Source organism: Protopterus annectens, chromosome 2.part1 (assembly GCF_019279795.1).
Source record: "Protopterus annectens isolate FY-2018-M chromosome 2.part1, PAN1.0, whole genome shotgun sequence".
Classification (NCBI taxonomy): Eukaryota; Metazoa; Chordata; order Ceratodontiformes; family Protopteridae; genus Protopterus; species Protopterus annectens.
In genome coordinates this window covers 580,084,889-580,110,050 of record NC_056729.1, presented here as the reverse complement: position 1 = coordinate 580,110,050, position 25,162 = coordinate 580,084,889, and the positions used below count along the sequence as shown (strand labels likewise).

General features: G+C 35.5%; 1 protein-coding gene across 3 annotated transcripts in view; it reads left to right on the top strand.

Annotated features, from left to right (window-relative positions):
• Positions 1–25,162, top strand: part of CGREF1 (cell growth regulator with EF-hand domain 1) — a 372,647-nt gene that overhangs the window by 564 nt on the left and 346,921 nt on the right. The window contains exon 1 of one of the 3 annotated variants that reach the window (XM_044062357.1): positions 34–329. The exons of the other annotated variants lie outside the window; for them this stretch is intronic. The gene's annotated coding sequence lies outside the window, so the exon portion shown is untranslated. Of the gene's footprint in view, positions 1–33; positions 330–25,162 lie in introns of those variants that run through there. 3 annotated transcript variants of the gene reach the window in all.

The following is a 25,162-nucleotide window of genomic DNA, read 5'->3' as shown; positions in this document are numbered from 1 at the left end:
CGACCATTCATTTGCTTTGCATTACAGATGAGCTGTGAGATGTGCCGGCTGTGTCATTATTTCCTTTGTGCATTGGCGTCTCTGCGTGCCGCTCCCTGTCTTACTGCTTGCCGGTGGGTCGGTGTCACATCTCCCGATTTTCCTTAGCCCCTCAGCCTTTGTTGCCCCTGCCTGCCTTTTGATGCACTTGTGGTCTAAGTGTGGGCCCCTCTTTATTTCATTTATTTAGTTATAAGTGTAAGCCATGATGTACACATTATTTTAAAGGAAACAGCACAAGGGCACCAGATGTTCCAGTTTCAAACACGTGTGAAATTAAAAAGGTGCAGGTAAGTGACAAAAGGAGAATGTCGGAGGTTATATTTACCCTTTTATTTGCTATTCAGTTAAGAGTGTATAATGCAATGATTTTGGTATACCCTGTTCCTTTGATTCCATATTTAGAATATGTACTACAAAAAAGTCAGTTTGGGGTGATGTTGGTAGAGGAAAAATACCTTTCAGCTCTCCATGATATTGCAAAATGTTCCTAATTTTGCTTCATATTTTTGCATTGGCCTTTGTAAAAGGTTTAATTTTCCTGTGAGTCATTGTAGTCTGTCAGTAATGCCAGACATCACAGAATTTCATGTTTCTTATTGTTGAGAAAATGCATGTTGATAAAAATGGTCTTGTTCAATTAACCTTTTTAACTGAACTTGAGTAATATTAAAAAGTATCCCTGATTTCGGGGCCTTTTTGTGTTTGTCCAGAGTTTTTTAGCAAAGAAGTTGATAACTATGGGCAAAGGCTTGAATTTGATGCAGGTTTTTCCAACTCGTGAGTGTGCATACAAATACACACACACACACACACACACACAAATACAGGTACTTTTCTTTTTATTATAATTAATATGCAGGTTCTACTTCCCTAAATTCACAATGAGACACTGATACATATTAATTGTGCACATAAAAGATATAGTGGTTGCCCCAGTTCTGTGTCTTAGAGGGATGGAACCCTGACTGCAACCCAGATGACCCAAGAATGCTTAGTGGTTTAGTTGATGGAGGACCTAGGGAGATCTGCATTTAGAAAAGAGTGGCATTTTGCCAACTTGCGCATTCCACAATGGAAGGGAGAGTCTTCTGTCTGGAGTTAATTACTCTTCATGAAGGGCATGCTGTGATTGCAAAGTAGATTGCTATGGTATTACAGGGTGGGACTGGAGCTGTCTGATATTATGTGTGGTGATAAAAGTGATGCCAGCAATTCTACCAAGTTAGGGCATTCCAAACCCCCCCCCCCCCACACACACACGCATACACAAAAGCATATATCATGCTACTCGAGTCTCCATTCAGCATTTACCCATCCCCTTCCCACCCTGCCTGGTGACAGCCCTGGGGATAGCACCAGGAATACAGAAGTTAGGAGTAAGTAAATCAGAGAGCAGCAGATAGTTAAATAGAAGCTGTGCATTGAGGGATGCAAAAAAAAAAAAAAAAAAAAGAATAGAAAAAAATTAGTGGTTTATTCTAGAAGCCCATCAACAGTGGACTGTTTTGTTTTTGTGACAGTTTACAGTCTGCTCTTTATAAATTATTTGAAGAGTACTGCAGTTTTTACAACAGTAGAGTGCAGTACTGCTGTCTTTGAACTCTTTGTGCTTATCTGGCTTCTGATAACTGGTAAGCCAGTTCTGGTACCTGCTGCTATGCACTCTTTTCTACTAGGACTGCTATTTAGGTGTCTTCTGTTTGCACTGTTTCTTATCTGATTTGTTTTCTTAGAAGCTATGATTAGCAAGAAAAAAAAACAAAAAACAAAAACAAAGAGCAGCTTAAAGAAAACATTTGCAATGTATGGATTTTGTGCCATGAATAGGTGACCTTGTCTTTCCAGTTGACTCTCCCTATGCATTGATGTACCTCTTTGAAATGTTACCTGACCACTGGTTTTGTATTACTTGCAAGGCCAATTTTGTAAGCTAAAGTAATACTGCTGAAATGGTATAGCTTACACAGAGATAGAAAGAAAAAATGGCGTAATTGAAGTGTATTAACCCACCAGATGCGCAGTAGCAAGCCCCGCCCAAACCCCGCCTGCGAGCATTTTTGAATTTCATTGAAAGTTGCCACAATAACACAAGGTAATATTTGCGATATGCGAAACACAAATTAATTGCACAGAAAGATTCGAGTGCACAAAAGGATGCGATTGCTGTGAAAGCAATAGTAGAAGATAGCAATAATAATGCCCTCCAAAACGTAATAATGCATATGTCATTTTCAGCTGTCCCTTTTATACTTACTAAAGATGTTGTTTTAGATTACCAAATCTCTCTATAAGCAAGACATTAATTTAGCCATTAACAGGCATATCATGTCCTACAAAAGACACAATTTTGTAAACAAGGTTCAGAAAAGTGGGCTCAGTAGAGTACAAATAGTATGCCTGTCAAGATGTTGCACTGTCAGAATGAATTCCGGGTGGAGCTCAAAGTGAAGACTTGTGCTGTAACACTAACCACTCACTGTGCCACACGAATGGTAAACTAAAGCCAGCAATAGAAGAAAAATGTATGTACAGTGATGCTTTCAGTTTGAGCATATAGCGCTCAACCTTCCACTCCCAAAATGTGGAACACTGCCTCCAATAATGTGCAACAAAAGGTGGAACACTTACATACAATTTATTAATAACTTCAACCTGGAAGCTCATATGATGGTCAAAATGTGTTAAAGTTAAAATATTTTCTCTTTTTCATTTAATACGAGTTAGTACTATTTAGCATGTTAAATTCTTAACACTGACTGTATGACAGATCCTTTCATTGTGGAACAGTGAGGAAAACGGACGTTCTTAGTAATGAGACGGGTATGTTTGTGGAACAAGCTAAACATGAAGAGACACAAATCAAGTTATATGTTTACTTGCCAGTGCTCCCTATTTCTGTCTAACAGAAATTTCCTTCCATGCTGTACCTCTTGGCAGATACTGAATTTTAGTGAAAAGTAACCTGTCCAGAGAAAAAAACAATGTCAGTCACAGCACATTGCCATTGTTAATCCCACCCTCCCGCGTGTCAATCATGGCGGGCACGCCCATACCTGCGTGAACTCGGTGGTGGGTTAATACACTTCAATTACTCCGAAGAAATTACAGATTAAGTAATTAAGTGATGCCCTGTGCACAAATGTGGGCACAGATTGTTGTGACCATCTATACCATATTTACATCTGAGTAAGGATATGCCAAACCAGGAAGTGAGTTACATACTGTTTGCTGCTGTTCATGTCAAAATCAAAGTAAACTTTATTGTCATTCAAATCTACACCATGGTATAGATGAACGAAATTGCATTGCTTCGTTCCCAGAGCAAGGACATACATACAGAAAAATCTTATAGTAAAAAGTAATTTGACATCACAAAAACATAACATATAAATAGAAATAGAAATACATAAAACAACATATAGATGTTGTACAGTGTATATTGCACTTTCTTGAATTTTTCGTATAAGGGTACAGGTGAAGAACAGACAGTTAGAACTGCACATTCAAATATCGACAGTTGTTGTTTGTCTTTCAGCTTTTCCTGGTTAGGGGTCACCACAGCAGAACTCTGGTCCGCTAATGATTGACAGTTGTTTTTTATGGTGTCGAGTTGCCAGCCCGATGCCCAACCTTCAACGAAGGCACGCCCATTCAGCGCATGTCTTTCGAACACCCACTCGACCACGGGGAGAACATGCAGACTCCACACAGTAGGCACTCCCAACCCAAGCTAAGAATCAAACAGGAGAGCCACTTGCTGTGAGGCAACAATGCTACCGCTGCACCACCATGGAATTATTTCACTCATATGAACTGCGTAAAATTAGTAGAACATGTGCAGCGGTAGCAAACAAACAAGCTAGTTCTGATGAAGCCCAGTTTTTTTGGGTGAAAGTGCTTAACTAGCTTGTTTGTTTGCTTGTTCTTTTCTACCAGTTTGTCCTTTTTGCCATCAGTTTGTGTATTAGTTTGGAGTTGTCCGCTATTATTTTACGTTATATTAAAACGCGATTGATACACAGCTTGGTTATCGCGTTTATTTCCTTATTGGTAGAGGCACTTATCGGCGTTCTCCCAGAAATATTCAGTTTCAGTTGTCATTGTACTTGTTATAGTTTGTAACTTTGGTGGATTTTTATAACTATTTTCCTGTCAGAAATAGTTGGAGACCTTTACAACTTCTAGAAATGAGCAGCTCAGGGAATTTTCACCCTGATGTGGCCTTTAAGAAAGAACTACAACTGGTGTCTACTACCTTACAAGAACTGTCTATGAAGATGGATGATTAAAAAAAAAAAGCTGGAAAATCTCAAACTTAATTGTAAAAAACAAACAGATGTTTTTTAGGAGCTTTTACAGCAACATCAAGCAAAAAGAACAAATACAGAAACTTTTCTAAATGATATTGAAGGAAGGCTTAAAGAAGAAGAAGAAATCCAAAAAGAATTCCTTCTTAAGCGGAACACCTGGCTACTTAATAAAGTGGATGATTCAGAAAAAAGAGAATGAAGATCCAACATAAGAATCTTTGGACTACCTGAGAAAACTGAAGGTGAGGACATTATTTCATTTTTAGCTTCATGGATTCCAGAGTTATTAGATTTAAAAGAAGGTTTCTCATATGGTATTGAAAGGGCACACAGAGCCCTAGGGAAACCTGTTTCAACTTCATCAGCTATGCCTCCTTGATCAATTATAATAATTTTTGTCACATTTGGACAAGGAGCTAGTTCTAAAAACAGCCTAGAGAAAATCACCTTGAAAATATAACCAACATCTAATAAGATATGACAATTATTATTCCATCAGAGTTTTGGAGCAGAGAAAAAAAGTCTGGCCACTACTAAAATTACTTAACATAACATCAAGGCATACCTTGCTTTTCCTGCCAGAATTAAAATCTCTAATTTAAATGAAATAAGAACCTTCAACAGCTTAGAAGATGCTTCTTCATTGATCAAAAATAACAATATTGTGTATTTACCTGAATATATGGACTGGTCATCCCCTTCCCTGAAGAAAGCCACAGAAAAAAAAATTCCTGGACTGATGTTAAAAAGAAAAAAAACAAACAAAAGACTGAATCAAAAATAGCAGTTCCTGCTAAATCTCTCAAAGCTTCTACTGCAATATGATATGTAACTGGTAAATGATTGGAATGGAAAATTCTACCTTCTTCTGTGTGAACTTTTAAACTAAAGAGTTACTAAATTAATATTAAAATATATCCAAACCAGTTTTTGACAAGCTGAAGTCTCAATTGACCTTTCTACATTAATACAGTTATTTAACTCTTTTTGTTGGGGAATTTTGAGGGTCTCTTTTGATTTAGAACTGAATTTCAAGTCTGCAAATATAATATAATAGGTAGTATTGAAGCAATGTAATCTTTCCTAATGTTATAATATGTGGTCTAAAGGCATGTAGCAGTACTCTTATTTGATGATAAACTAGGACGCTCTTGCTTTAATTATGTCTGTTTCTAGTAGTTGCCCAGCTATGGATTGTTAGGACAGCAGAAGGTAGATTTGATTGTTTATTTAACTCACATATCACTTTCTGGTCATTTGTCTGTTACTTGATCGCTCATTGAGCCATTAGACTAAATATGCTGTGTTTTATCTCTGTTTTACTAGACCCGAGGTATTAATCATTTTTTTTTTCTGAAAAGGAGGGAAAGATCAGATTTAATAGCTGTGCGATGTGAAGCTTTCTGTATTTGGAATGCCTCATGAGCACATTGAACTTTTCTTTTTTTTGAACAGGACTTTGCCAGTGTCTTTGGTTGCTGTGACAACAGGAAGTGGGAACACTAGACTTTATGGAATTTCCTATGTGAAGAAGTGAGCAGCTTATCTTACTAGCATGGAGTTTCCCTGTTATTTTCTTCTGTATACTCGCATTTCTTCAAAGTTGCTCACTTTGTTTTCGGCTCTGCTTTGGTATACCGTAGAGTTAGAGGCTTAAGACAGGTGGATGAAACAATTTAGAATTAATATCTTTCAGCTGGATTAATTCAATGCTGCAGTGCATTGCATCAAATTACTTTAGGTAAATTAGTCAATAAGATATAAGATGTGAGATTTATTTGAGTTGCTTGTTGTTAAAATGTTTAAGAGCCTGAATGGAATGGATTGGAGAGAAATGGAAGAACGACTTGGTCTGATATATACTGAGAATGACTGCATAGTTCCAGATTATCTGATTTATTGCCATATAGGTGGCTGTCATCTGGAGGGAGAACCATTTTGAAATGTATTATACTTTGTAATGTTTGGGGATGGAATTTGTGAGACATGGCAAAGTGTTTTTTGATTGCTTTAATATCTGTTATCATAATTAAACATGCAATACCCATGTCATATGGGATTAAATACAGAGCATGAAGTAATGAAAAGTTGGTGCTTGAATGTTGCCACAACTGGATTCCAGCCTGCCAAAAATTGTTAGGTGTGAACGAAAATATTTATGTTGGGCTTGAGGGGGGGGGTTAAATTATAGTAAACTTACTCTTGTTAAACCTCAAGATTTTTAATGGTCTTTTCATATCCTTTAATATTTAATGTTTGTTTATTTGCTTTATGACATGATAAAATATATGTTAACTTGTTATGTAGATTTTAGATGGGTGGATATTTGAAAAGAAAGGTCATCAAGTCTTATTTTATATTTATAATTTTTTCAGGTAGGACTTCACTAACTTAGTAATTTGTTTGACTTTAGAGCAAACCATTATAGTCTTGTTTATAACACACATTTGAATGGTTAAACAATCAAATAGTTGTGTTTTATATTTAAAGTTGTATTAAGTAGGACACAAAGGGAAGATAGCGTTAACATAACAATGAAAGTGAATCGATAACATTTACAGAACATATATGTATATTTTATTGTAATATATAGTTATTACTCATATTTGAAGGTAGTTGTAACTTATTCTGACTCAATTTCTTAGCCATCACCTCTTTATAAGCTCTAATTTTTATAGTTGAGAATTCCCTATAACTATATTACATATCAGGCTAACCTTCAACTTAATAAGAGCTGTTGAATTTTATATTAATTAAAAAAGGTATTTCCTGGTGTGTTACACATTTAGATTGTTATATTTCTTTCTTTACAAATTATTCTCCATATAATAATTTATATTTATGAAGCTCAGATGCTTCAGACTGCATAAGTCATGAGAGGTAATCCAAGTGATCTATGTTTATCGGTTGTGTTAGGAATGATTTGCATTCCATGTTTAGGGTGGGACATTGTATATTTTATAGTTATTTTTTCAATTATATTATTACTTGTTTATTTTTGTTTTTCTTTTAATCCTGATGTAATCTCTATCTTACTTGCATTTATAGAGAAAATAAGCTTGACTATAGTATCTAAAAAACAGCAAATCAAAATATCATTATTGTTCTCAGAGAGAAATTATTTAGTAGTAATAAATATTAAAGAAGTCAAACCTTTAGTAGTAATCTGATATGGACCTGACACTACTACTATCTACTACTACTACTATCATTAAATACTAATGGCTTAAATAATCCAAATAAAAGATCTAATTACCTTAGATATCTAAGATTAATTAAAACACAAATAGTTTTTCTTCAAGAAACTCACTTTAAAACTAATGATAACTATACATGGACCCCTAATGGATGTATGATTTTAGCTCAATCCTCTTATAAGTCAAAGACCAGAGGAGTAGCAATTTTATGGAAAAAGAACATCATTAATCCTGAAATTATTTATAAATATGTAGATAAAGATGGTCTTATAGCTCTTATTGTAATGCAATTTAACAGCAGAATTTGGACATTAGTAAACTTAGACTGGTTTCCAGGTATTGGAGTAGGGACTGTTAGAAACACTTAGATCTCATTGCTAATAACTATAAAAGAAATCTAATAATAGGAGGAGACTTTAATTGTATCCTGGATGCGTCTGAAACCACTAATAAGAGACCTTTTTGTTTATCCTCCATAGCAAAATCGCTAAAAAATGGACTGAGTCATTTCATTTAATTGACACGTTTAATGTAAAAGAAATGAAGTCATTATTGTTTTCCCATCAAGATATAGACTTGGTACTCAATCAAGGATAGATAAAATATTTGTTGTTCTGGACCAACATTCAAAAATTTCTGCATTTTTTATATCTCCATGTCCATTTTCGGATCATAACTCTCTTATTTTGAAATTTCAAATAGAGTTTAAACAATTATTTTTTTCCTGTAGAATCCCATCATATATTACAAAAATCAAAGAATTTAAGCCTTGGTTATTGTCAGAGCTACAATTTTTCTTGATATTAATTATACCACATGAATTAATATAGACATGATATGGGATTCACTAAAAGCCTATATATTTGGCAAAACCCTTGGTACAAAAATAAAGTTAAAGAATGGGATTCTGAATTGCAAGAATTACAATCTCAACTTTTGTTAGTGAAATCTGGGAAACTCCCAAACTCCTTAGATACCAAAAAGAAAATAGAGAAATTAAATAAGAAATATAATGAAATGTTAACCCGCAAAAGTAATTTAGCATTAGAGAGATTAAAAGTAAACTCCGTGGCCACTTCTCCTAGGCACTTACATAATCTATCTATGAGAATTAAAATACAATCCCAAACTAATAATATTGTTAATATTCAACAGGAAGGGATGGGAAAGATAGTTTATGATATAGGAGATATTCTCAATGTGTTTAGAAATCATTATGCTGAACATTTCAAAAATGGGAAATCTTTTATTGATCAATTGAATCTGGAAGCAATATCCCTGAAGAACTAAAGTTAGATTTACAAAGGCCCATTTCATATAAAGAAGTAACTGATAAGATAAAAGAAAGCAAAACAAATAAAGCTCCAGGATTAGATGGTATAATTATAGAGATGTACAAACATTTTCCCACATCTATAATTTCCCTTTTTTACAAAACATAATTAGAAGTTCAAATACAGGCAATAATACCACCTTCTTGGAGATACTCTTTAATTACCCCAATTCTAAAAGAAAACAAAGACCCTGACCTTTGTAGCTCATATAGACCAATTTCTCTATTAAACAATGATTATAAGATAGTTATGTTACTTATAGCTAAGAGAATGAATATTCCTCTATCTGAAATAATTAACATTGATCAAACTGGTTTTATTCACAATAGACATACTCACAACAATGTTAAAAGGATACTTAAATAGGGAAAATCAAGAAGCACTAATAGTTGGCTTAGATATGGAAAAAGCCTTTGACTCCTTAAAATGGGATTATCTATTTAAAATTCTAGTTTTATTTGACTTCCCTCCTTCCTTTGTCCATCTCATAAAGAATATATATAAAAATAATTTAGCTTATGTCAAATTAGCATTTTTACCTTGGAATCTATTTGTATTAGTGCTGTTTGCTGACGGTATACTTCTCACATTATCCAATTCCAAAGAAACACTGGAAGAATTAGATTTATTAATTGAAAATATTATATGATTTTGGGCCTTCACTTTAATAAGTCAAAATTAAAATTTTTTGTTACTGAATAAAAAGAACGAAATACAAGTAAACAAGAACCATATCATAGGAAAACAAGTTTTTACTTTAAACTTCTTAGGGATAGTTTTATGTGAAGATTTGAATAAGTTAACATCAATTAATTACAGTAATATCATTAACATAATAAAAACCTCTGTAGACAAGTGGAATAAAATATTTTAACCTTTGAAGATAGACTGCAGTTAATAAAAATGGTTCTACTCCCAAGATCTAATACATAGCACTAGCTGTTCAGTTGTATCCTGAGAGACATCTCCTTAAAGAAATAAATACAATTTTATTAAAGTTTCTACGGCTTCCTAAAAGAAATAGAGTGGCCTTCACACATCACATTAGACCATGGGAACAAGGAGGACTAAACTTTCTAGATATTGAAATCTATAGAAAGGCATCCATGTTTAAAACTGTCATACAGTGGATACATCCTAATTACTCTGCTAACTGGAAAATGTTGCATACTGTTTTACTAATAAATGAAACCTCTTTATTAAAAAACTATTCAATATCAGACAAAGCTAATACGTTATGGTATTTGCTAACTATTAACATGCAATATAACATGAGAAGAACCACTAATCTAAACTTGATTAATGCTCCTTTTAATGCCTTTAGGAAATTTGTTAATGTAAATATGGATATAAAACTTTGGTTCGACCTTTTAATTCCATTTATCACTACAAAAAGTTATCATAAATATATATATATATATATATATATATATATATATATAGAAATATTTACTTCTTGGGAACACAAGAACTTTATTTGTTGGCAACAATGCATCAAAGAACAAAAGGTTTTAGATATGCAGTTGATAAAGACATTTTATGAAACACCATCTCAAGACTGGTTAACTTTGCAAAGCATTTTAATGTATTCTCAGGACGTATACAGGGTAATTAATAATTCTTCCTTTAAAGATACTCCAAAACTCATAAGCTACTTATATGGAATTAGCTATAGTAATTATAATATGAAGAATGTTATCTCAAATTTATAGAAAGAGTTAATAACTTGTAAAATGGTACCTAAAGCATCTTAATGGCAACATATTACTAAAGCTCACTCGATACATCTATCATCAGAAAGTAAATCAAAAATTTTATTATCGGTAAAACACATATCTAGTTCACAGTATTGGAAAATATTCAATTGGAAATTTTTACATAAAGTATTTTATTGCCCGATAAAATTACTAAAATTAGTCCCTCCAGAAATGGATTATGTTGGAGATGTCAGAAGGTGTCTTGGAATCATATATTTTATGACTATATTAACATTAAGTCTTACTGGAATGCTATACATAACTGTCTGCAGGCTTTGTTTACTGAATCCTTTGTTTCAGCTAAAGCTCTAATTTTATTAAATGTAAATGAAGGTCTTCATTTGAATAAAACAAACTTGTATTTACTATGGACAATATTAGCAATTTCCAGGAAATGCATAACCAGAAGATGTAATTCAAATACAATGCCTACCATGGAGGACTTTTTGACATTACTGAAGAATACATCATTGATGGAAATTAAAATTAAAGAACGTAGGATTTATCTTAGGCCATTGGTAAATAACCCTTGGAAAAAAAATGTTATCACTGATTGACACTTTGCAAATAGAGTCAGATTCACTCTGATAACTAACTGTAAAATATTTTTCCTATTCATGTTTTATGAATTGCTTGATTCTAGTACTTATGTCAGCCTGATTGTAAATATTGTACATAGCTGTTAAAATTGTTATTATAATACAACATGAGTATTTTAATAATATTATTTGAAAATGAAAACTACATGAGAAAAAAATATAACTTTCAAGAAACAGTTGTCCATTTTTTTTTCGACAAGAAGCTAACTCAGACTATTAACAGTGTTTTTAGCTGGAATACGTTAAGAAATTATTACACCTGATGTGAGCCGGTTCAGTCATCTTACCTAATATACATTAACTTAACCAGTTAAGTGACCGCTATGTTCTGTCAATCAAAATAATATTTAAAAGTTCATGCTGATGCATTCTTGATCTTCAAAACAGTTATTCCTACAAAATGTCCAGGAAAATTTGTTAAGACCTGCTTTCTAATTTTGGGACAGTTAAAACTCAAGGACTAGTTAACTACTGAAAAAAAAACAAAGTTTCAGTCAAATGCGTGTGTTTTTTTTAAACATAAAATCTATCATTCAAAAATTATACACTAACATCCTACTTGGAATAGTTTAATTAAAACTTTGCCCTCTTTACTGATATATATTAGTACTAAAACATGAATATATTAGGTGGTGGTTATAGCTAATTAATGGTAAGAGCTAAGTGCTGCATCCGTTAATTGAAAGTCAGATTGGACCCACCCATCACAGAGAAGCACCAGTGGTTTTAAAAAGGGGCATCAAGAATCTCTTACTAGAATGTATTGTTAATGCCTACAAGGCTACTCATAAGATGTTGGTGGTGTGGTTATTTTATTGTGGGGTTGTAATATGCACAGGAATAGCACAGACCCATGCTGAGGCATTTCTTTTTTTGGAAGAGTGGTGTGGGTTTATAAAACACCAGAGGTGGAGTTGAGAAATTAACCAAATTTGGTAATTTTGTGGTAAACTGTTTGATTTGAAGAAGGAATGAGTTGTCCCCAATGAAGAATACATTTATCAATTTGGCAGTTTCTTTTCTTATTGGTGGTAAGCTGTAGACTCCCACCATGTAAACACCATATATTCTACTATTCGTTTTGTAGTGAGATAGTTACCAAAGAATGTATCCTGTGACCCACAGAAAAACATTAGCTGGTGCTGCCAGAAAGAAGATGAGAGGGTGCCACTTTGGTGTGATCTGTTGTGAAATGGAAATCTCATAGGTTTGCATGACTAGGAGAGATTGTTATTTATAAACTTTCGTTTTTTGTAGTACTTATATAAACTGATAGGTAGACTTTATAATCCTTGCATTGCATCAAGGGTTTTAATATACTGATTGTGTGGTAAAGTACTTAATTTTGTAGTGTCTTCATTGGGCTTCCTGATGCCTAATGGGTTATAAAGAGCAGCAAAGGAATCTTATAGGTAGGCTGTTACAACTTTTGGCTTTTTTCTTTCAGTGTGTTATTCAGTAGCTGAAAATGAAATAGGAAGAAATCCAGAAACAAACTTGTAAAATATTATACTGACTGTTAACTTTTGTTACGCATTTCCATTAACTTTAATCTTTTGGCTCTGTCGGTCTGTGAAGTAGTATATTTGTGATGGATACTGGCCACAATTGTAGAGCTAGATATTTGTAACTAACAGTAGTAAAAAACTGCATTTGTTTGTTGGGTATAGATTACGTGGCCTTATTGCCTTTGTGGTTTATTAACCTAAACTGCTTGCTGGAAGTATTGATTTGTCCCCTCTGGTTGGTTTGTGAATGTGAACCTGTTTTTCAGACAGACTGTATGGATTTGTTCTTGGGTATGAGTACTTGTTTTACTTGTCTCACGCTGATTAGTTATTAGAGGACAGCAGTTTCATCAGCTGTCGTGCAGCCTTCAACTAATGGGAACTTAATGGATTAGCTTGCTGGGCAAGGCCTGTCTACAGAAGGGACAGGACCTGGGATGAAGAGAACAACATGAGACAAATTTATACAGTGTTGCTGAGAAGGCAGATATAATGTAAAAAAAAAAAAATGAGTAATATAGTGCAAAAGTGAGATAATGGCTGGTACACTTTTCTGGATTTCTCATCCTTTGAGTTTATGGAAACTGTTTTAGCTTCTGTTTCCATTCAGATGTTAGGCTTTTTTAAAATAATCCAAAGTCAAATTAAAGGTGTAATGAAGCACGGCTCTAAACAGCATAAAATAAAACTTTTAATAGCAGGTTAGCACTTTCACCACAAAGCGTGGCTTCTTCAGACCATTGACATAGAAAACTACATTGTTACAAAAAATACATCATTTTTATACTCACAAGTAACGCTTCAGCTTTTCAAAAAACTCCATACATTCAACAGTCACTAACTATATGTATACACGCAAGCCTGATGACGTCAGCTATACTATCTAAACTAATTTAAAAGTACAGTTTTACCAACTATGCATAACTATACATACTTAATAACATTAATCTTGATAGCTAGTTCATTTAAATATCTCATGCTGATCACTAAAAACAGACTACTATTTCAAACAAATAAATAAATAAGTAAAGCACAATAACAACTATATAATTATATAATTAAGTACTAGAATAAAGCAATGAATAAAATATATCTTACCAAAAACGAATACTAATATCCCTATTCTGCTATTAATCATAGCTTTTGTAAAAAGAGAATTAATCTGTCTATTATATGAGCCAGATATAAATGAGATAACATAATAGAAACATAATAAACATGCAACAATTAGTATAATGTACACAACATACTAATACATAACATAAAAAAAAATTCAAATATCATGGCTACATATAAAACTATTTCCTAGGAACTCCACGTGCTTCCTAGGCACAATTCATAGAGAGCTTCCCATTCAGTCCAAATCCTTTTTCTGCTCTCAACTTTAATATCCACCTTAATTCATTATTTTCCATAAGATTCTTAATATTATCTATCCATGGTCCAATATTGATTTGTTCTAATACCATAAACTTAAAATCATGGTATCTACCACTCATCTCGATATATCTAGATAGGGCTCTCACTGAATCTTTATTTTTTTATATTGTTAATGTGCTCTCTAATTATTTCTCTGAATGTTCTGTTGGTTTTACCAACATAAAAATGTAAACAACAGTCACATTGTGCTAGGTATATTATATTTCTACTATCACAGTTAGCTTCAGTATCCAATTTATATGTCACTCCTGTACCTGGATGACTAAAGAAATTGGTTTGTTTAATGTATTGGCATACGCTATAGTGGGCACATGCTCGTGTCCCTATAAATTTATCCCTTGAAGATATAGAAATGTCTTTAGGGTAGCATAACATTCTTTTAAGATTTTTTTCCATTTTTAAAACAAAATCTAGGATATTCTCCTACTGCTTCCCTAATCTTTTTATCAGTCATAAGTAATGGCCAATGTTTTTGAAAAACATCCCTCACCTTGTTAACATCACTAGTATAAGATATGGCTATATTAACAGCTTTATGTGCATCCTCAGTTATATTCTGATTCAGCTCATTAGCTACTCTAGAAGAGAGGTAAGGTTTAGCTCTGTTAGGCCTCATCATTCTCACTTCATCCAGCATAGGGATAACTTCACTTCACTTATAGCCACGTTGATATAGATTCTCCTCTAGTTCATTTAAACCTTCTATGAATGTACCTTCTTTATTACTTAAATGTGAGACCCTCATCCCTTGCTCTTTCACTACATTTCTAAAGGTGCACTTGGGATGCATGCTTGATCTGTGTAGAAGTGTGTTTCTATAGCAGTCTTTACAATAGACTTTAGTTTTGAAGAGGCCATTGTCAGTTTTAGACACATAAATGTCCAAAAATGCCATGCCTTCAGACGAAGGATGTGATGTAAATTGAAGGAAGTTTGTTGCACCCTCTATTAATTATACAAATTAATTCAATAAAGGTAACAACCCTGTCCAAATAAAAAAGATATTGTCTACAAAGTGACAATATAATTTAACATTGTTCTTATATAAATCCAGGGGGAACAATTGCTCAACCTCCCATTGTGCCATAACTGCATTGGCGTAGCTATTGGCACAACATGTGCCCATAGCCATGCCTTCGCACTGCAGATAGTATGTGCTATCGAAAACAAAGACATTATATCTCAGCACTATCTCCATAAATCGACATACAATATGAATTAAAGTTCCCCCATATACACTATTATTAAGAAATTTTCTCAAAAGATTAATCCCTTCCATATTTGGAATTGAGGTAAATAGGGAAACTACATCAAGTGTTACTAGATAATAATAATTATTCTGTTGTAATTCAGTGCTTATTTCATATAGACTTTCTAAAAACTGCTTAGAATCTTTCAACACTACAGCTAGATTATCTAGAATGGGCCTTACTTTTCTTTCCACAAATATAGAAAATGGTTCCATCAGCCATTCTCGGCCTGCTACTATATGCCTGAAGGGTGGTTTGACTGGATGCTTGTGTATTTTGGGTTGCCCTTGAAAATATGGAATTACTGGATTATCTACAGTTAAAAACTGGATTAATTCCATTGAAAGCCCATAGCCTGTCATAAAATCATTTAAAGTTATTCATACATTCTTTATCATATCCTGTATGTTGCTCATAGTTATAAATTTGTATACCTTATCATCAGAAAGCATTTAATACAATGAATCAAAATAAAAATCACGGTTCATTACAACAGTCATACCTCCTTTATCTGCAGGTCTAATGACTAGCATTGTATCTAATCTCAAAATTGTCAAGGCTTCCTTCTCTATTTGTGTCATATTTACATACCTGTTACCAGTTTTACGATCACTTAATGAACTATATAACTCATCCTCACAAATCGTTCAAATGCTTCTAAAATAGGATGATTGACTGGCATGAAGGTACTTAATTTCTTAAAATCTTCAGTACCCCTAGATGAATTATTAGGGAAAGTCAATTTCAGCATCACATTCCTAAGAAAAAACTTTAGTTCAGTTATAGTATCTGGTAAATCTGCCATCTGAGCTGGAATAAACAAAAGTCCTTTCTGCATGACCGCTAATTCTGCTTCTGTCACTTGTCTATATGATATATTCCATACTGTATTGGTGTTTAATTCTTGATTCCACATTTTCTTGATCGTAGGATATTCTGTTACATCTAACTGTTCCTTCCTCTTCATTCGTCCTCAGCTCCTGGATCGATACTGCTGTCGCCCCCTCTCTTGCCGAATAGGTAGGGGAAAATTTGCACCTTTGAACCATGTCTCAGTGACCGCACAAACGTCAGCATCTTCCAAAGTGAGGAGTGCTTCCAGGAAGTGCTGTTTCTTGTTTAGACTCCTAGCATTAAGCAGCAGTACCTTGAGTATATCCAGACAGGATTTTGTGATGTTGGGAGGCTGAACATTTTGATACTGCCTAAAAAGGCACAATAGGGGTAGCTAACGCCTTTGCCAGTATCCAAAAGTCTAGAGGAGATGAGTGCAGACCATGTCTGGCAAAGCAGAGTGGCCTGTCAACCATGTCTTTTCAAGCTGCAGGCCGACAGATATTGTATACACTTGGACTGACACCAGAAATTAAGCCAGTTATTAAAGTCAGTCCTTTTTTGTTTGTTTGCAGCATCATCCTTGGAGAAGGTAGAATGCTGCTTAAGGCTAGGCTTATACCTGCCTGTGACACATAGTCTGAGAGCTCAAGTCATGTGTCTCTTCATATAGTCCAGTGAGGTACATCTCAAGTCTTTCACCCCCACATGGACTATGACGGAGTCATACCAATACTTGTGGTTGCTTGTCTTGAGTGCTTGAGTGACTTGTAGGATCCTGGTACCCCACAGGCAGCTAACCATAACCTTCTCCTTATCCAGCCTAGAGAGTGAAACATCTGTGTTTCTTACAATGGAGTCACCTATGAACAATGCATTAGGTTTTATGGTGTAACGCCTTATGGACTTTTTTGTTGAGAGATTGGTGTGTGTGTGTTATTATGTGTTGTGGTTGTTTTTTGCGTTATATGTGCCAGTGATTTCCATTTGGGATGCCTCTGATCTTTTGGTAAGTTACTAGCGAGTACCTCCGCATATGTGGGTTTATGTGTCATGTACTTATTTAGTGTGGGAAGTGTGTGTGTGTGTGTGTGTGTGTGTGTGTGTGTGTGTGTGTGTGTGTGTGTGTGTGTGTGTGTGTGTGTGTGTGCGCGCGCTGAAAAACTGTTTGGCATTCGATTTGATCTTATGTGAGAGTCATGCTTCCAGTTTCATAGTGTAACTGCATCTTCCACATAAAATATTTGTCTATTTCAGGGGTAAGTGGTTGTCAGTATACATGAGACAATTGCTACATTGCCTCAGGGTTCCCATGTCTATCAGGCTGGCCAGAGAGATGATGGGATACTGGCCATCCATTATAGCAGGTTCTTACTGTAAGTTTTATTAGGGAAGGGAATGGATTAATTTGACAGGACTTTACAGGACTGTGCTGGTAGTGCTGAGACTACAAGAATGACCTATACTTTGTGTTTGCTAAGGCTGATCAATAAGGCAACACTGCTCATTGCACAACTGAGCTGCTTCTAGAGCAGCAGAAATGCTCAGAAGGGTTTCACTGATAGCTATTTAGGGGAAAAACTGACCTTCTAGGCATTTGCATCTATAAAGAGCACTGCTAAAAACAAATGAGTAGCACTATGCAAATGTGAGGCTCAAATATGAGAGAAGAGAAACTAGTTTTAAGCTAACTACCAATCAGGAAAGCACACAAGAAACCTTTCACCACAGATCCCAACTCAGACAGGTTAGATCAGCACACTTCTGCCACAAGGGTGAAGAAAACCACCTTCTTATTGTAGAATAGCTGGTTTGGAGCCCATGTGTAACAGGATCATGCAGACTACTTATAACAATCCTACAATTAACAGGATACAATGTAATATATTGCAATTACCTATTTAAAGCAGCAGTAGACAGAGCATTTTTTTTCGTTAAAGTGCAAAAATAACAGCAAATAGCTTAAGAAACGGGTTAGAGTGGTAGGTACACTTCTAAAAGTAAAGTTACCAGCAGTGTACCACAGGGTTCAGTATTGGGCCTTCTCCTGTCTGGCATCTATTTCTCAGATGTTTAGGACAGTGTTCTCAAACCAAATGTGTAAAAATGTAATTAGTTAATTTTGGTAAATAAAACATTTTCCCTTACCTTATAGGTGACACACCTCTCCAGTCAGACACTGTCATAAAAAGATCTAGGCACTTTTATTGATAATTCTCTATCTTTTGACCATCATGTTACTGCAGTAGTTAGGAAAGTTTTTTAAATGACTCATCTAATTTCCAAAGGCATCTTCTCTAGTTCCAGAAAGGTCCTGTTTCCTCTGTACTCATATCTCATTAAACCCATTGTTGAATACATTGCCCTTTTTGATAAGTATTTTTATAAAGATATAATACAACATGAGAGGCTTCCTAACTAAAGAGATCAGAGGCCTCAATAATCTTAGTTACCAGGATAGACTGGCAAACCTCCCTCCTTACTGCTACATCCCATACCTGTCAAGCAGCCGGAATTGAAAGTAGGTACAAAGGCCCTTAAAAAGAAGTTAAAGCCAAATAATAATCTGGACATCTAATCAGCATAAAATAGGAATGCAACATAGCACAGGAATGTGATACAAAAGAACTTGAACAAGAGGTAGTGTATACATATTTGGGAATAGATGCAGGGTCAGCAATAAAACAGGCTAAAGACAACAACAAGGCCTTCTACAGCTATGTCCGAAACCTTAAAGGCAACACACACCAGTGTGACAAATTGGTGGTCAGTGGTGTCACTTTCACTGAGAAGAGCAACATAGCGAATTTGCTGGCTGTCAAATTCAGCTCAGACTTCACCCGACACTCCCCTCACCTCTCCCAATGAAATACCTACTTGCATTAACTGCTCAACTGTTAACTGGGAGAAGGTCCTGGTGGTGCCCACTGAGGCCAAAAACACAGCTTCAGTGGACCCCAACAATATCTCACAATCCCTCCTAAATAGTATGAAATATGATCTATCAGGACCACTTGAGTAATTTTTCAAGTATAGCCTCCAAACAGGCTTTCCACCATGAGAATGGTGGACTGCAACAGTTATCCCACTTCACAAGGGTGGACCATCAACCAACCCCAGAAACTACAGACCTATTAGTCTGACTGGTCTAATATGCAAAGCCATGGAATAAATTATCATGGACATGACCAACATAGACAACGGCAACCTTTATACACTGGACTCAAGCCAGTTTGGCTTTGTCAAGGGAAGGTCATGCCTACTAAACTTGGCAGATTAATTTGAGAAGGTCATCAAAGCAATAGATGATGGGAAAACAGTATATACCACCTACCTGGACTTGGTTATGAAGTTCAGCACAATACCCTCCGTGGGTATAGTTAACTTACTCACCAAACTGGACATAAATTCCTACATAACTCACTGGATTGCCAGCTGGCTCACAGACAGGAACCAGGAAGTCAGGATTGGTAATACCATGTCCACTAAGACACCAGTCACCAGCAGGGTACCTCACGGTTCCATGCTGGGACCTCTACTATTTGGTATCTACTTCTCAGAGGTAAAGGCAAATGTCAAGGGCCTTTGGCTAACCAAGTTCACAGATGACTGTAAACTGGGAGTTATCATAGAGTCCCACTGTGACACAAACATCTTACAAGAGGTTTAACACAGACAAATGATTGGTACAAAGTCAAAGACTAAAGTTCAATCCCAAGAAATGCATTGTAGCACCTTTCAGGAAAACTGCCACCTAAGCTAATTACTCCATCGATAAGATACCACTAAGAGTTGACCCAGTGGTTAGTGATATGGGAACATCTGTAGATGTAATCTGGCCTTTTACCAACATGTGGCCAGGGTCAAAACAGGTATCCACTTACCTCTAATGGAGGAGATGCTGATAAGTGTTTCTCTTTCTCTCTTGACACTAGGGTGCTTTTTGTTTCGGTGCACTGTCTGTAAAAGGTACCTGTGGGAGATAATTCAGTGGTCCACACAGGTTCAATTGAAAAGACTGCCAGTATTCATTTCCTTTCCAAATTAAATTCCTTTATTGGCTGATGAGTGCTGCTTAGAAGATTGAGTAACAGTGGTTTCAACAGGACTACTTATTACAGCTTTAGTAGGTGGAAACCAAGGTCGGTACTTCCCATTACATAATAGGGTTGTATAGGGAAAGGTAAATTTATTGTCATGCCTCTGATGTCAGGGTGGGCCTGACCTTGTGTGCTTGGGGATAGGTTTCATGAAGACAGTATCATATTTTATCAAAATACAGTAAGAAATATTTAAAACATTATATTAAACCACATTCTTCAAAACATAATAAACTAATTTCCATTTTGTGTCATGCAAGTAAGCAATTCTTCTGGTGGTTTTCTATCCTTGTTCTTAAAATCAATTTTAAAATATCCAGTATTTCTATAAAAAAATTTTTTTGAAATATCCGTTGCAAAGTTTCCATAGCCAAGTAACCAAAAAGTGTGTTTAGTTTGGAATAGGAGGGTGGTCATCTAAGTGTTGCTGAACTTTCGTAAAAACTTCATCAGATCTGCTAGGAAAAAATACTTATTATGTCACTTTAATATTTTTCTCACCCTGGGGGAATTCAGTGACTGCTCCCAGTTTGCAATCGTCTGTAAACTTGGTCAGCCAAAGATCTTTGACATTGCTTTTGACATCCGAGAAGTAGATGTCAAAGAGGAGGGGGCCCAGCAAAGAGCCCTGGGGGACTCCACTGGTGACCGACCTCTTCGTGGAGGCAGTCCCACTGATTCTAACCTCCTGGGTCCTAGCAGTGAACCATCTAGTTATCCATCATGTTATAAAGCAGTTTATACCTAGTTCCATAAGTTTATTGACAATATTCGAGTGGGGTATTGTAGCAGTATGCACGGTTTTCCCATTATCCATTGCTTAATGACCTTTTCAAAAAAGTCTACCAGATTTAGTAAGCATGACCTTCCTTTGACAAAGCCAAACTGGTATGGATCCAGTGTCTAGAGGTCTGCTATGTACTTGTTGATAATTTCTGTGATAATTCTTTCCATGGCTTTACAAATAAGACTAGTCAGACTAATGAGTCTGTAGTTTCCAAGATCTGTTTAAGGTCTTCCCTTATTAAGGGGGATGACCGTTGCAGTCCTCCATTCACATGGCACAAAGCCTATTTTAAGATTATAGTTAAATAATGACTCCAAGGGTCCTGATAAGTCATATTTTAGACTGTTCAGGAGGCATCCTGGGATGTTATCAGGGCCCATTGAGGCATTGTTCTTTGGGTTTAGAGAGTGCATCCAGTACGTGCTCCCTAGTTATAGCTGTTGAGGTTATGATTGAGGATATTTTTGAGGGAATGGTTGGGGGTGGGAGTGGGGTAATGATGGAACTGAATTTGTCCACTAACAGGTTTGCTATATTGTCAGACACAGTGCATGTGACACCATTAACCACCAGTTCAGCACATTGCTGTGTGCTGCCTTTGAGGTTTCTGACATAGCTGTTGAAAGACGTTTATCTTTCACCTGGGAGGCTATCTTAACCTCAAAGTTGGCTTTTCTTATCTTAATTAACCTTCTTAGTTGCCTATTTACTTTGATGAGAGAGTTTTTCTGTCTTTATGTGAATTACCTTTCCTGATTTTTGCTGTATTTTTTGCCTTTTGTTGAATATGCTGTTTAATTTGGGATGCCACCAGGGTAGTATGCTTGTAGAGCTAGCCCTGAGCTTACTTCTGGTAGGTACAGCAGCCTTTATGCAGCCATTGACATGGTTGTACAGAGTTTCAGAGTGAAATTCGGTGTAGGCAGCTGTGTTCTCTGGCTTTGGAGGGGCATTGAATATTGACAGTCCGTGAGTTAATAAAATGTAATTTGCTTTGGAAAAGTTCATAACTGTTACTGGTTTTAATGGGATTACAGAGTTGATTTTGATTTAGAAAGAGACAACTTTATAGCTGGAACTTACCAGGAAGGATTTGACATAGGGAGGGGCAGCATTCTTCCTTATTTGTAAGCAATAGTTCCATTGTATTGCAGTCTTCCGTGGGTGTAGTCACTGTTTCATCAAGGGTGTTTGTATTTACAAATTTCAGGGATCTCTTTGCCTGTAGATTTGAGGCTGTGTAGGATTCCCAATCTATAGAGGAGTAAGTAAAGTCTCCCACTAGTAGGGTGTAAGATTGGATATTGTGTCTCCAGTAGGTCAAAGTTTGCATTGTGAGTTTCTTGGGACATGCAGGGGGAGCAATAGCTAGCTAGGATATTGTATGGGATTTTGTCTGAGGAGATCTGCAATGTGGAGGAACTGCAGAGTGTTGTGTTATCCTGTTTGACTACCCTAGAGCTATGCTTGTTATTGATGTATATTGGACACCTCCTCCTTTAGCTCTTTTCTGTGCAGCTACTGGTCTAAAAGTGTGGAAGGCACTGAAATTTTGCACTGCCGGGGTATTCTCTGCTGCTTTAAACCATGACGTGGTAACAGCAGAGATGCCTATATTCTTGAGTGTGTGGGGGGCTTGGAGGGAATGTAGTTTTTTGCTTAGGCTCCTGGCATTGAGCAGTAACACCTTCTGGTTCAGTTGAGCTGATTTTGCTGTTGGTAGGTTTGTCAGTTTGGCATTGCTAAAAAAGGCTGTGTGGGGGTGGATAAAGTTTTAGCCAGTATTTGAAAGGCTAGCATGGAGAGGTGCAGACCATCCATGGCAAAGCAATGTTGTCTGTTAACCATTTCCTCCCAAGCTGACAAATATTAAATCCCCTTAGAATGACACTAGAAGACAGCCAGTTGTTGAAATCAATAATTATTTGCTCATATTATGGCATCATCCTTGGTAATGGTGATATGCTGCTCAGTGCTAGGCTTACACCAGCTAAGACACATAGTCTGAAACCTCCATGATGTCTCTCTTCATGTAGTCCTGGAAGGTGCATCTTAGGTCATTTAAACCTACATGGACTATGATAGATCCATACTGGTACCTGTGGTGTAATGACTTAAGTGAGTGTGTGTTTTGGCAGATCCTGGCTCCAGATAAGCATCTAACAGTATCTTCTCCTTGTTCATCCTAGTAAGAGGGGCATCCGTATATCTTACAATCAAGTCCCCTATGATGAGAGTCTTGGGAAGTGTGTTTGCTTGCCTTAGGGCCTTAGTGTTTGGGGCTCTGCTGAGAGTCACAACATGTGTGGTGTTAGGTGTTTTTTCTTCTGAGTGCCTCTGGGCTTGCTGAGGCATAACTTTGACAACTGATGGCATAGGTAATCTGTTGTTTAGGAAGATTGCTTTTAAGTGCCTCAGAATACGTTAGTCTATGTGTGTGTTGTGTACTATGTGAGATGGGTGCTGTGTGTGTGGTTTTAACAACCTGATGAGCACCTTATATGTGAGAGTTTAGCCTCCAGTGCCATTGTTTAAGTACACCTCTTGCATAAAGTGTCTGCTTTTTTTAAGGATTAAGCAGTTGACAGTAAACATAAGACAATGGCTACATTGTCTCAAGATGCCCATATCTACCAAGCTGGCTACAGAGAAATTAGGAAACTGCATATCCATACTGTCCAGTCTTTTGATTTGTGAGCTACAAGGAGGTGCTGTATTGGGGTTAAAAGGCTATTAAGGGTGCTTTATCAGAGCAGATTATGCAGATATGCAGCAGAAATGAGAGCAATGTTGTGGAAGAAAGATATCCAGACAGTTCCAGTCATAGTAGAAACAATAAAACTGGAAACAGACTATCTACCTTGCTTGGATAACTTTTGAATACCCAGTAATTCTGTATAATATTTCAAATTATATATTTTTTATTATTTTTTTGACTTAGGACGAGTTTAAGTTTGCTACCTCTACTAACATTATCTGATCTGATTAATATACAGTGATTAACTAGATATATATGGATTGAAAATCTTCCACACAGAGAAGTTTCTTACACTTTTATTTAAATAATTTACTATCATACTTAAATATGCTATTATTACATGTAACTCAATATGAATTACAGAAGGAGGCAATTCTGGGCACATTGCAGATGCTGCAAGAACACTCTTTTTTTTTTCAAAACAGGTCTATTGTTTTAACATACAAGAGAAATATCATAACAATTTTATACAAGTAATTAAAAATAGATATGATTATAACATTCAACAAAACAACTAAAGTATTTACAAAGACATCCACTACAATCAGATCAATTAATTAAACTAAAATACCATGCTATTGAAATTAGGATTTTTTTAACAAATTTTGTAAATTATCCCATACAATATAATAAGATGTTTTCTAGTTGTTCTTGACCTAATTGTGTTTATTTCCATATGGCACACTATATTCATAACATTTTTAAATTTATTGAACGAAGGAGGTGTATCTGAAATCCAATTTCTGGTTATTATTTTCCTAGCCACTGCTAGAATAGACCATAACAAGGGAAGCTTAACCTTTTTAACACTTTGAGGTACAGGTGTGTTGAATAATATAAGAGATTTAGAAATAATGAAATTATCTGTAAAAAGAGCCTGCAAAAATTCATTAATTGACTTCCAGTATTCTTTCAATTTTATACAGTCATAAAACATATGAGCCCAGTCAGCATTAATTTCTACATTACATCTCTTACATAGATTATCTTTATTATTTATTTTATTCATCATCAAAGGTGTATAAAAAGATCTATGTAAAAATTTCCATGTATAAAGTCTCGAGACAATGGAAGACATAGTTCTATAGACAGATTCCAATATATATTGTTTATCTTGTTGATTTGGTGGGTCCCCATTAATAGAAGTGAAATAATTCCAGTATGAATCTACACTGTAAAAAGTTTCTTGTCTGATAATTTTATGTATGTATGAAAGTTTACCTTTATCAGAAACTTTATGTTGTAA